Source organism: Cebus imitator, unplaced genomic scaffold (genome assembly GCF_001604975.1).
Source record: "Cebus imitator isolate Cc_AM_T3 unplaced genomic scaffold, Cebus_imitator-1.0 Scaffold43, whole genome shotgun sequence".
NCBI classification, from domain to species: Eukaryota; Metazoa; Chordata; class Mammalia; order Primates; family Cebidae; genus Cebus; species Cebus imitator.
In genome coordinates this window covers 8,396,052-8,408,707 of record NW_016107358.1, presented here as the reverse complement: position 1 = coordinate 8,408,707, position 12,656 = coordinate 8,396,052, and positions in this window count along the sequence as shown.

The window sequence follows — 12,656 nt, the reverse complement described above, 5'->3', positions numbered from 1 at the left end:
TGATGATGGTGTGGTGATGATGATGGTGTGGTGATGATGGTGGTGGTGATGATGATGGTGGTGGTGATGGTGGTGATGATGATGGTGATGATGGTGATGATGGTGGTGATGATGATGGTGTGGTGATGATGGTGGTGGTGATGGTGGTGATGATGATGGTGGTGGTGATGATGGTGTGGTGATGACAATGGTGGTGATGGTGGTGATGATGATGGTGTGGTGATGATGGTGTGGAGATGACGATGGTGATGGTGGTGGTGATGATGGTGGCGATGATGATGATGGTGATGATGGCGTGGAGATGATGATGGTGGTGATGGTGGTGATGGTGGTGATGATGATGTTGATGATGATGGTGTGGTGATGATGGTGTGGAGATGATGATGGTGGTGGCGATGATGATGGTGGTGGTGATGATGATGGTGTGGTGATGAAGGTGTGGAGATGATGATGGTGATGGTGGTGATGGTGTGGTGATGATGGTGTGGAGATGATGATCGTGGTGATGGTGCGGAGATGATGATGGTGGTGATGGTGGTGATGATGGTGATGATGATGATGGTGTGGAGATGATGATGGTGGTGATGGTGGTGATGGTGATGATGGTGATGGTGGTGGTGGTGATGAAGGTGATGATGGTGTGGAGATGATGATGGTGGTGATGGTGGTGGTGGTGATGATGGTGGTGATGGTGGTGATGATGGTGATGATGATGGCGATGATGGTGTGGAGATGATGGTGGTGATGGTGATGATGGTGATAATGGTGATGATGGTGATGATGGTGATGATGGTGGTCGTGGTGATGATGATGATGGTGTGGAGATGATGATGGTGGTGATGGTGGTGATGATGGTGATGAGGATGGTGTGGTGATGATGGTGTGGAGATGATGATGGTGGTGATGGTGGTGGTGATGGTGGTGGTGGTGATGATGATGGTAATTGTTGATGATGATGGTGATGATAATGATACTACCAATCTCATAGGATTTCAGGGAAGACTTGAATGTGCTGATATGTGTGAAAGCACAGAGAAATGCCTAGCATATAGGAATGCTCAGTGCACTGAGGCCATTCTTAAAAACTCTGGCTGGAAACCTCATCACATGCCCCAGCTCCCACGGAGACTCCATGTTCTTCCTCTGTTTCTTCTACCTCCCCACCTCGTGTTCTTTCCAAGTCCCTCATGACTGTGTCTTCTCCCCATCCCCTTTCTCCCAAAAGGCAACTCAGTTTCAATATCAAAATCAGTGATTTGGAGTCTGACCAAGGTGAATTCAGATCCTTGCTCCACCCCATCCTGGCTTGGGCAGGTGCCTGGCTGTCCTCACCTGTAACCTGTGTCCTCCATCCTGCCTCCCAGACCTAGTCACAGCCATAAGGGTGCCAGCCAGGAAAGGGAAGGAATGCCTGCCACGAATAGGAGCTCAACAAATGGAGCCATTCTGCTTCCATGGCACCTGATGCGCTAAATCTGCAGTCGCTCCCGTTTCCCTCCGTACCATATTGTGCTAATCACAAGAACCGCCATGTACTGGGCACTCGTGCCCTCCTAGCACTGTGCTAAGAACTTTGCTCTTGTAATCCTCACAACTCCTGGATTTAGGTTCTGCCTTCTGCTCCCAGAGCTCTGGGAGCTCAAATAACAGTGCATTGCTGTGAAGATCAAAGCAGTAAGTGCACAGTGGCAAAAGAAGAGGAAGACATGAAGGGGCAGCTAATGGGGCGGCCAGCCCTCCAGGTTTGCCCGAGGCTGAGGACCAACCAAGACAGATGGTCACTCTAACAATCCAGTTGTCCACAGTGTCCAAGATGCCCAAAAATACCTTTGGCTACTGTAACAATGGCTTGGAAACTCACCTGATGATTTTGGAAGGTACTTCTCTGAGCCTCAGTTTCATCATCTAAAACAAGGAGAGCAATGGCTACCTCCTCACAGGGCCATTGAAGAGACAAAAAGGGACTAAGTGAATCCGGCGTCCTTGCAGCGTTTGTCTCATGGTAAGCCCTCCTCCACAGGTGTCAACATCAAGCCCAGGAATCATACCTGGCCTTGTCTACCTGCCAGCCACCAGCCCTGGCCACTTCCTTACTCTCTCCAAATCTCACCTATCTGAATTCAATCAGTTCAGATCAGGCGCAGTGGCTCACACCTGTAATCCCAGCAATTTGGGAGGCTGTGGCAGGAAGATCCCTTGAGACCAGGAATTTAAGATCAGCCTGTTCAACACAGTGAGACTCCATCTCTACAAAACGTTCTTTTTTTAAATTGACTTGGTGGGGAGATTAAGTAAGTTACAGAAAGCTTGTGAAGAAGAAGAGAGAAAGAAGGAGAAAGAGAAGGAGGAGGAGATGAAGGAGAAGAAGAGGAAGAAGAACAACAATGAAGAAGAAAGAACGAGGAGGAGGAGACAGAGAGAGAGAGAGAGAGAAAGAGAGCGAGAGCGAGCTAGTTGAAAAGAATAGCTTGCCTAGACTCCACTGACCAGACCTCACAGTTTTTAGAAAAAGGAAGAAGACAAACCTCACAGACGCAGACTGGCTGGAAAACCCCAGTCCCTCAGTTCTTAACCACCAGACAGGGAAGTCTTGGCCAAACAATGGTGGGACAGATTCTTTGAGGGACAGACAAAAAAGATACAGGGACAGAGGGCCCCAGCTCCGGCCTGATGCTTGGGTCTGAAATGTCCAATCCATCAGCACACCTGACACTCCTCGGCAGACAGGCAGAAATCCTGGCAATCTGGACGGAGGCACAGCCTGTTCACAGAATCAGAAACATGGGAGCAAAAGCTGCGGGCCTTGGTTTGGAAATGCCAAACATCCCAGGCACCTCTGGCAAAGTCCCCGGCCCACTTCCATATTATTGTGACCTCTGAGTCCTGGCCGAGTGCGGGGCAAACTCCACTGTCTGCTCAGTGGCCCTTGAGCCCCTTGCTCCTGGCACTGGGGGCTTGTTTCTTTTGGCCCCTTCCAACTGGGCTGTCTGGCAGGGACCCATCAGGCCCCATGTAGAAGACACACTCTGCCAGGGGTCTCCAAGGGCCTTTATGTGAAGGCCAGTGGCTCGGGTGTTACTATTTTTTAACATTGATTAAATGCCAATGGCACGCTAAGCCCATGGAGAAATCAGAGGTAGACAGTCAGCAGGCGGGCACTCTGGGGAGATAAACAGATGGGTGGCATTCCAGACCTCTGAGGGAAGATGCCTCTCAAAGCTAGGGAGCAGCTTTTGTCCATGCTGCCACCTTTAAGGGCATTCTCAGAAATTCCCACTCCTACGCTCAGTGACAGGACCGTCAGAGCCTCACAGCTTCTTGGCCGTGGTCGTGTACAGCCATTGCCACCACCCCCAGATGATAGGCTGCGCTCTGACGGCCCTTTGCTTCCTGCACCCCGGGTGCTCAGTCATGACAGGGCAGCCGGAGGCAGGAGCAGCCCCACCGTGTGTTCTTCGCAGCCAACCTCACCTGGATCCACTGACCCCTCTCCTGGGGCAAAGGAGGTGAAGGATTTACATCAACCCAGAAGGAAAAGCCACTACTTTTGGAAGGGGCCGGGGAAGTGCAGCAGGAGGGGTCGGCAGAGCAAGAGGGGATAGGCCCACCAGGAGGGTTGAAACTGATGACTTCTGTTGCCTCCAATTGATCGCCCCACTCACCCTCAACACCTGCCCCTCCTGCGCTCGCCTCCCCATGCTGCAGGGGAGGTGGCCGCCCCCGAGCGCTCCGTCTGTGGAGTGACAGGTCTAACCGGAGATAGGCTCTGACACTGACTTGGGACAATTACTTTTTCTCTGGGCTTCAGTTTCCTCATTTGAAAAATGAAAAGCTTGGGTTTGATGGGTCTTTGAAGGTCCTTCGAGCTCTCTGATTCAGCAATGTGAGCAGAGTCTAGCCAGGCATGACCCCCAAAAGTGGGGCTGGTCCCCTCTCTGTTGAGGGATGGAGGTGGAAGATCAGGATGTCTATGGATTCTCCTGGGAGCAATGCTCTTCCCCATCTCAACACTCACACACATGGCCTTGCTGGTTGCCCTGGATCTGTACCAAACGTTCCCTGCCCTCACAGCTTACATTCTTGCTCACCTTGCAAATGACTCATGACAGCCGGGGACAGGGTGCCCCAGAGTACGCCCGCAAGCCAGTGCCCACCTGCCCCTTCCCCAGGTGCCACTGCTGGGAGCTGTAGGGTTGTCAGCTGTTCCTAAGCCAGAGGAACTCCTTGAGTTACAAAACCGAGAGGACATGGAAATTGAAATAGGAGAAGCAGCCAGTGGGGGCCAAAGGGCCCCTGGGGCAGCTATGGAAAGGCAACTCGGCCAGAGCGAGCACATTATTGGCTCTCTTGGGGAGACATATATGGTTACAAATAGAACCTCTTCCTATCACAAGACACACCTTCCAGCTTTTCCATGGATTGCCAAAGCACCCCCTTGCTTCGCACTTAGGGATGGTTGCCAGATGTGGGAAACACCTAACAACTGCATGTCAGCGCCAGAGGAAGTGGGGTTCCAACAAAAGGTGTTCCATTTCACAGCAGGGAGGAGGGAGCCCCTTGGAAGAAAGAAGCCTTTCTTGAGGCCACCCAGCAAGCCAAGCCAGAGCTTCTCAGCAATCAGGTGTGCATTTTTGGAGCCCAAGCCACCTATTCTCGACCCAGGGAAGGGATTAGGGGACCAGGGATAGTCTGACATCCAAGGAAAATTCAGCCAGGCGCAGTGACTCATGACTGTAATCCCAGCAATTTGGGAGGCTGAGGCAGGTGGATTGCTTGAGGTCAGGAATTCAAGACCAGCCTGGTCAATATGGTGAAACCCCATCTCTACTAAAAAACAAAAATTGACGTGCCATGGTGGTGGGTGCCTGTAGTCCCAGTGACTTGGGAGGCTAAAGCAGGAGAATTGCTTGAACCCGGGAGGTGGAGGTTAAAATGACCCAAGATTGCGCCCCTGCACTCTGGTCTGGGCAACAGATCGAGACTCTGTCTCCAAAAGAAGAAGAAAGAAGAAAGAAAAGAAAGAGGAGGAGGAGGAGGAGGAAGGAGAGGAGGAGGAAAAGGAAGAAGAAAAAGAAAATCCACCGCCAATAGAAAGAGCCCACAGTGTTCCCACCATTCTGCAAACCAGCACCTGGACTGCAAGGATGTGAGGGCTGCGTTGGGGGTGGGAGAAGGAAGGCTGGCCAGTTAGGAATGATGTCATGTGGCCACAGCTAAAAAAAAAACCCACTCCGCTGTTGAGAGCTGAAGCATAAATGCCAGGGCATTTGCTAGACGTTTATGCTCCAGCTCTTAAGAACGGAGTGGGAGCGGATCTCTCCAGGTTGGATCAAGTGGCTGCTTTCCTGGAAACCAGGCTCCTGGTTGCTAGGGCAGATAAGACAGGGAAAAGGCTACCCTCGGTGTTCATGGGAAAACATTTTGATATTGAAGAAGAGCTGAGACGTGTTAACAGTTGAGTAGAAACAGAGCACCCTGGCTCAGGGGCCGCAGCTCCCCGCCCAGCGGGCACTCAGATTACCCACATGGTGTGCTGCAGGCTGTGAGTCAGACGGTCCATGCTCCTGAGACTGAGGGATGACAATTCCAAAAGGACACACCACCGAATGTGGCTCCTCCAAGTGTGCCCAAGGACCCGGCCTCCACTCCGGATGGCTGTGGGCCCCTGCAGGCCTCGCACTGCAGCCAGCCACCCGGGCACACGCAGTGACTGTGGACACTGACAGGCAGTGCCACGAGGCTGCAGATGAGGAAGGGACCCTGCAGGCAGATGGGCGACCCTGCAGGCGGCTGGAGTGCAGTGGCACAATCTCAGCTCACACTCTGCACTGGCAGGTGTGGCCAGAGGGGGACTGGCCTTGGAGCTTCTTTTTGTAGCTCTGTGCTAGCACTTGGGGGACAGGGCAGCCCTCAAAGGGAAATGGTTTTGGTGGTTCAGGAAATAAAACCCTTTGGCAGAGACCCAGGCCTGGCCTGACGTCCACTGCTTTCGGCCCTGCAGCAAACAGCGTGGTAACAAGGTGCCTTTACGTTTCCATGTTAATCCACTTGGCAGATGCCTTGCCTGGGATTTACAAAGTTTAGACCCCACATTGGAAGATCCAAATGTCTGTCATTCTCTGCCTCCCACAAGACAGCTGTGAATCCTCCCATACATAACTAATAACTTCGGTTTTTCTCTGCTATTCCCTGCAGGTCTCCGTGAGCTCTCAGGAAGTGGGTGAGGGCGCTGAGTTCACATGGCTGGACCAGCAGGTCCTGAGGGTGGGGCGGAGGGCCACAGTGCTGCCTTTGGCCCATGGTGCTGGGAGCCGGGAGGCCCAGTTGTGTTTTCTGTGCCAGGCTGGGCATCGCTGCCCCAACCAGGGAAGCAGAAAACAATGAGTCCCAGCAACTTCTCTGTGATGCTCCACTCACCACAAATACTCCTGAGAAATTGGATTGTGTTCCAGAGGGGAGCAGGAATCATGCAGGCAGGAGAGAGAAGAGAAAGGGGAAAGAGAAAAGGACAAAGGTCTGAAGCCAGCAACCCCGTGGGGTAAGGCAGAAAGCGGGAGCTCAGAAGGCAAGACAGAGGCGGCTCCCCACCCGGCAGGAGAGAGATGGCCGGCATGCTGAGAGTAGAATGGAAAACACAACAACAGGGAAATCTAAATTTAAAAGGAATCTTTTGAAAGAAAACAGAGGCGGGGTGTGGTGGCTCACACCTGTAATCCCAGTACCTTGGGAGACCGAGGTAGGGGAATCACTTGAGCTCAGGAGTTCAAGACCAGCCTGGGCAACATGGTGAAACCCTGTCTCTACAAAAAATACAAAAATTAGCCGGGCATGGTGGCACGTGCCTGTAAATCCCAGCTACCCGGGAGGCCAAGGCGGGAGGATCAACTGAGCATAGACAGTTTAGGCCACAGTAGGCCAAGATTGAGCCACTGCACTCCAGCCTGGGTGACAGAGCCAGACCCTGCCTGCCTCAATAAGAAAAAAAAAAGAAGAAGAAAGAAAGAAAGAGAGGAAAGAGAGAAAGAAAACAAAGAAAGAAAGAGAGAGAGAGAGAGAGAGAAAGAAGGAAGGAAGGAAGGAAGGAAGGAAGGAAGGAAGGAAGGAAGGAAGGAAGGAAGGAAGGAAGGAAAAGAAAGAAAGAGAGAAAGAGAAAGAAAGAAAGAAAAAAAAGAAAGAAAGAAGGAAAGAAAGAAAGAGAGAGAGAAAGAAAGAAGAGAAAAAAGAAATGAAAGAAGGGCGGGAGAGAAGAGAAGGGAAGAGGACCAGGGCCTACTTGAGGGTAGAGGCTGGGAGGAGGGTGAGGATCAAAAAACTGTCTATTGAGTACTAGGCTCATTATGTGGGTGACAAGACAAGCTGTACAATTTATGTGACAAACCTGCACATGTACTCCCTGAGCCTAAAATACAAATTGGAAAGAAAAGGGAAAAAAAGGAGGCTGGATACGGTGGCTTACGCCTGTAATCCCAGCACTTTGGGAGGCCAAGGTTCACAGATCACTTGAGGTCAGGAGTTCAAGACCAGCCTGGCCACTGTGGTAAAACCCTATCTCAACATAAAAAATACAAAAATTAGATGGGCGCAGTAGCACACACCTGTAGTCCCAGCTACTCGGGTGATTTGGGCACAAGAACCACTTGAATCCAGGAGGCAGAAGTCACAGTGAGCCAAAATACTGCTGATTCGCTCCAACCTGAGTGACAGAGTGACACTCTGTCGCAAAAAAAAAAGAAAGTGGGAAAGACTGAAAAGTTGTAGGGGAAAAAAAGTTAATCTCTTAGAAACAAGGCTAAACACTACAATGGAGCTGAAATTTGAAGTTTAGAAAATAAGGCAAACTATCTATATGTGTAATATATATAAAGAAAAAACAAGAAGTGCAAACATTCCATTAGAGCAACAATTTTCATTCCAGAAAGGTAGCAGGAATAAGCACTTAGCAAATTTAAAGTATTTTGACTGGCAGAATGACAATCACAAAAACATAGCAATATTTATAATATTGATCAGTAACTTTCAAACATTTTTGTCAGGGGAAAAATATTCAAAAGGTACTAGTGTATTAATACCGTTTTGTTTATAAATTTCATATACTTGCATCTATGTAATTTTTAGAAACATTAGGAAATATAAAGAAAGTTTTAAAGAGAAAATTTTAATAATTTAAAATATTTTATTTATCAACCATATCAAAAGCTTTATAGATAATATTAATATTCTATGGGATTAATGTGATGGAATAATTTTAGTTATTTTTCAAATCTTGGCCTAGCATGTGATTTGAAGGTCATATTTTGATACTTGATTTTAATGACTGTCATAAGTGAAAAACATACCTCACAAGCATAAGTAGGTACAAACGAGGATCCTGGTATATTGGTACGTATTTTTCAATCCTACCCACCACATTAAGCAAAAGCTGTATTGAAATCTGACTGGCAAGTATCAGTCTTCACTAATTTTTTTTTACCCTCCCCCCAAGTCTTCACTAATGTTGATTGACTGCTATTAAAAATTAATTAGAAGTTGCTGTACTTTATACTTTAAAAAAAAATACAAAGTCTCACACTGTCAACTGGGCTGGAGTGCAGTGGCGCAGTCCTGGCTCACTGCAACCTCCACCTCCTGGGTTCAAATGATTCTCCTGACTCAGCCTCCTGAGTAGGTGGGATTACAAGTGCACACCACCACACTCGGCTAATTTTTTGTACTTTTAGTAGAGATAGGGTTTCACTATGTTGGCCAGACTGGTCTCGAACTCCTGACCTCGTGATCCACTCACCTCAGCCTCCCAAAGTGCTGAGAATATAGGTGTGAGCCACCGTGCCCAGCCATACTTTATACTTTTAACAATCGTCTTTAAAACCCACTGAAATTTTTCATTTGGCAAATTGGGGGCAGAATAGAAAATTCTTTTTCCGTATTTTTAACGAATTCAGGTATGAGGTCTATATTTAATAAATATTTTTAGCTGAAAGGAAGGAAGAGCGGGAAGGAAGGAAGAAATGAAGGAGGGAGGAAGCCAAGGAGGAAGGGAAGGAAGGAGAGAGGGACGGAGGGAGGGAGGGACGGAGGGACGGAGGGAGGGAGGGAGAGAGGGAGGGAAGGAGGGAGGGAGGGAGGGGAGGGCATTCCAAGAATTGGAAATAATCTCAAAGATCTGTTTTCAACACGCTCTCACTGCAACATAACTTTCTTTTGAAAATCATTTATTCTTTCATTCATTATTAAAATGTCATCTTTACTTAGAAGGGACGTATTAAGTTGTTCTTAATTTTCAAGAACATAGCTTATAACTGACAGCTGCTTACCAAGAAAGGTCAGAAATTTTGGAATTGCTGTCAAATCTGCACCTTCAGATCTGAAAAATCTCCTGAGAGCTTTGCCTTGAATAAACTTCTACTTGAAATATATGTTTCCTATCTACTTCCAATTTCATAAAAAATGTAAGGATTCTACTTAGATGTCAGTTATATACTATGCTACATATGCATATGTGTGTGTGTGTATATACATATGCGTATTTATATACACACACACTTAGGTACCTACACCCATGACCTCCTTATAGCACATGAGCTTCATGGTGTAACAAGTCATCGGCAGTCAACATGACTCAATCTCCCAAACTGTCAAATGCCCTTTCCCCTCACAGGGCCATATGTAGGAATGATCATCTGACAGACAGACCAAGTGAAACTGCCAGTGTTAATCTACATATTTTAAATTAATTGGCCAGCGCAGTGGCTCATGCCTGCAATCCCACCCAGCACTTTGAGAGGCCAAGGCAGGTGGCTCACTTGAGCCCAGGAGTTCAAATCCAACCTGAGCAACATGGTGAGACACTGTCTCAACAAAAAATACAAAAGTTACCTGGGCATGGTGGCGTACACCTGTAGTCCCAGCTACTCAGGAGGTTGAGGCTGCAATGGGCCAGGAACACATCCCTGCACTGCAGCCTGGGCAACAGAGCAAGACACTGTCTCAAAAACAAATAAATAAATAAATAAGAAAAAGAAAGAAAAATAAATTAATTAAATTAATCAAGTTCAATTTGTTTTACAATTTTAGTTTAGAATAAATTGAAATAAAATTCCAACTCTCCTGGAAATCCACTGCAGAGGGGCCAGGATCCACTAAGGCGCAGGAATGTCTGCTCTGGGAACCTGGGTTCAATCCCACCTAGATCATTTATTGCTGTGAGGCCCTGAGTAAGTCCATTAAGCATGCTGTGCCTTGGTTTGCCCATCTACAAAGGGAGATAATAAACATTATCATAAAAAATCTATTCAGGAGGTGGGTGTGACAATTAAATGAACAAATCCATGTAAAGCTCTTAGATTTTTTAGCATACAGTGGAGATTTAAAAACATTAGCTGTTATGTTATCACATGAAATAATTATGTCCTTCTATAACTGGAAGTACCTGGAGGCTAGGAAACCAGTTAGGGGACTGTTTCTGTTATCCAAACAAAAGAGGATTGTGGCCCAAACCAAGGAAGTGGCAGTGGAGTTGGACAGGAGAAGGATCTGAGAAGCATTTGAGACATGGAGACAGTGGACTTTGAAACTGTTATAACAGCAAGAGAAGGAAGAAAGCAGTCAGGTGTGACTTCGAAGTTTCTAGTGCATGTGATCAAGGAGTATTAGCTGAGAAAAGGAAATAAGGAAAGGCCTCAATTTGGTGGAAAGGAATAGCTTACTGAGTGCTTACTACGTGCCAGGAAATATTCTACGTGTTTTTCATGCATGAAGTCATTTGACCCTCAAAACAATCCTGTGAGATGGATGCTATCGCCGTTTTATAGATGACAAGACTAAGCCACAGAAGGCCTGTAACTTTTCCAAGGCTACACAGCTGGGCTTCAAACCCAGGGTATCCGACTGCCCCACATGTAGCCTTTCTTAGAGATAATGAGTTCAGTTTAGTTCGAAGGACATGAAAGAGGACATGTGGAGGAGTGAGTTGAATGTAACAGTCTGAACCTCCTGGAGACGTGGGAGATGGCAACCAAGCTTGAGATGACAGATGTACCGGCAGAGAGGTGGGAGGGCAGCCACGGACATGCACATGGGAAGCAAGAGAGAGCATGCATGTGAGGAGAGGCCTGAGAGACACCCCTGGAGACTTGGGTGCTGCCAGCCTGCCCACCAGGCTGTAAGTGTTAGCTGCTTTTCATTGCAGACGTTTGTCTATCACAATGGCTTTATGTGGGGGGCCTTGAACTGCTCAGCGTCTGAATCCCCTTGCCATATTGGAGAATCCGCCGTGGTCTTGGTGGTCACGCCTTCCGTTATAGTAGTCGGAGAGCCAGGTATTAGCTGTTCTCAGCCCTGGAGGCCAACCCTGAACAAACGTGTGCCTGGCCAATCTAACAGGACACTGAGTCCACAGCAAGTGACACAGCAGCAAAGGATGGTGCCATGTGTGTTCTACCGACGACAATGCCTGCAGCATCCTGGGGTGCCAGGGGTGGCCACAGGCTTGTTTTCTGGCAATAGAGTCTCCCCAACCTAGGGTGCCACCTTGGCTCCCATTTCCCTTGGCTTCCCCTCATTTTCTCCCCTTGTGCTCTAGTCTCTCCATCTGTTCTGTAACTTCTTGGCAGAGTCCCCCAGATCTCTTTTTCTAGAGGAGTTTCTCTTGTTTAACTTGCTCTCTCACTGGTCCAGTACCAACGCACCATTCCTGAGATAATTCTATTTTCCTTGCACTCCTTTCTCTCCTTTGTAATAAATTACAGAAGTGGCTATATTTTTACCTCAAAACATCCCTAAGAAACAATCACCTCTGAGATTTAATTGTAGTACAAAATACATCCGTAAAGAATGATTACCCCCAATCAGAACAGTGATCCAAATGTACAAATGGAATAACTATGAATTCTTCCACCACACCCGGAGCGTAACAAATGTCTTATTCCACTTTCTTAATTAAGTTCAATCCCAGTTCCAGCGCCACTTGCCCAGGTTGGTTAGAATGGCTAATATTAGGCCAGGCGTGGTGGCTCACACCTCTAATTCCAGCACTTTGGGAGGCCGAGGCGGGTGGATTGCTTGAGGTCAGAAGTTCAAGACCAGCCTAACTAACATGGTGGAACCCTATCTCTACTAAAAATACAAAAATTAGCCAGGCATGGTGGCAGGCACCTGTAGTTCCAGCTACTCAGGAGGCTGAGGCAGGAGAATCACTTGAGTCTGGGAAGCAGAGGTTGCAGTGAGCCATCATCAAACCACTGCACTCCAGCCTGGGCGACAGAGTGAGACCCTATCTCCAAAAAAGAGGCCGGGCACCGTGGCTCATGCCTGTAAACCCAGTACTTTGGAAGGCTGAGGTGGGCAGATCACAAGGTCAGGAGTTCGAGACCAGCCTGGCCAACATGGTGAAACCCTGTCTCTACTCAAAATACAAAAATTAGCCGGGCATGGTGGTGGGCACCTGTAATCTCAGCTACTTGGGAAGCTGAGGCAGGAGAATCGTTTGAACCCAGGAGGTGGAGGTTGCAATGAGCTGAGATCACTCCATTGTACTCTAGCCTGGGTAACAGGGCCAGACTCTGTCAAAAAAGAAAGAAGAAGAAGAAAGAAGAAGAAGAAGGGAAGAAGAAGAAGAAGAAGAAGAAGAAGAAGAAGAAGAAGAAGAAGAAGAAGAAGAA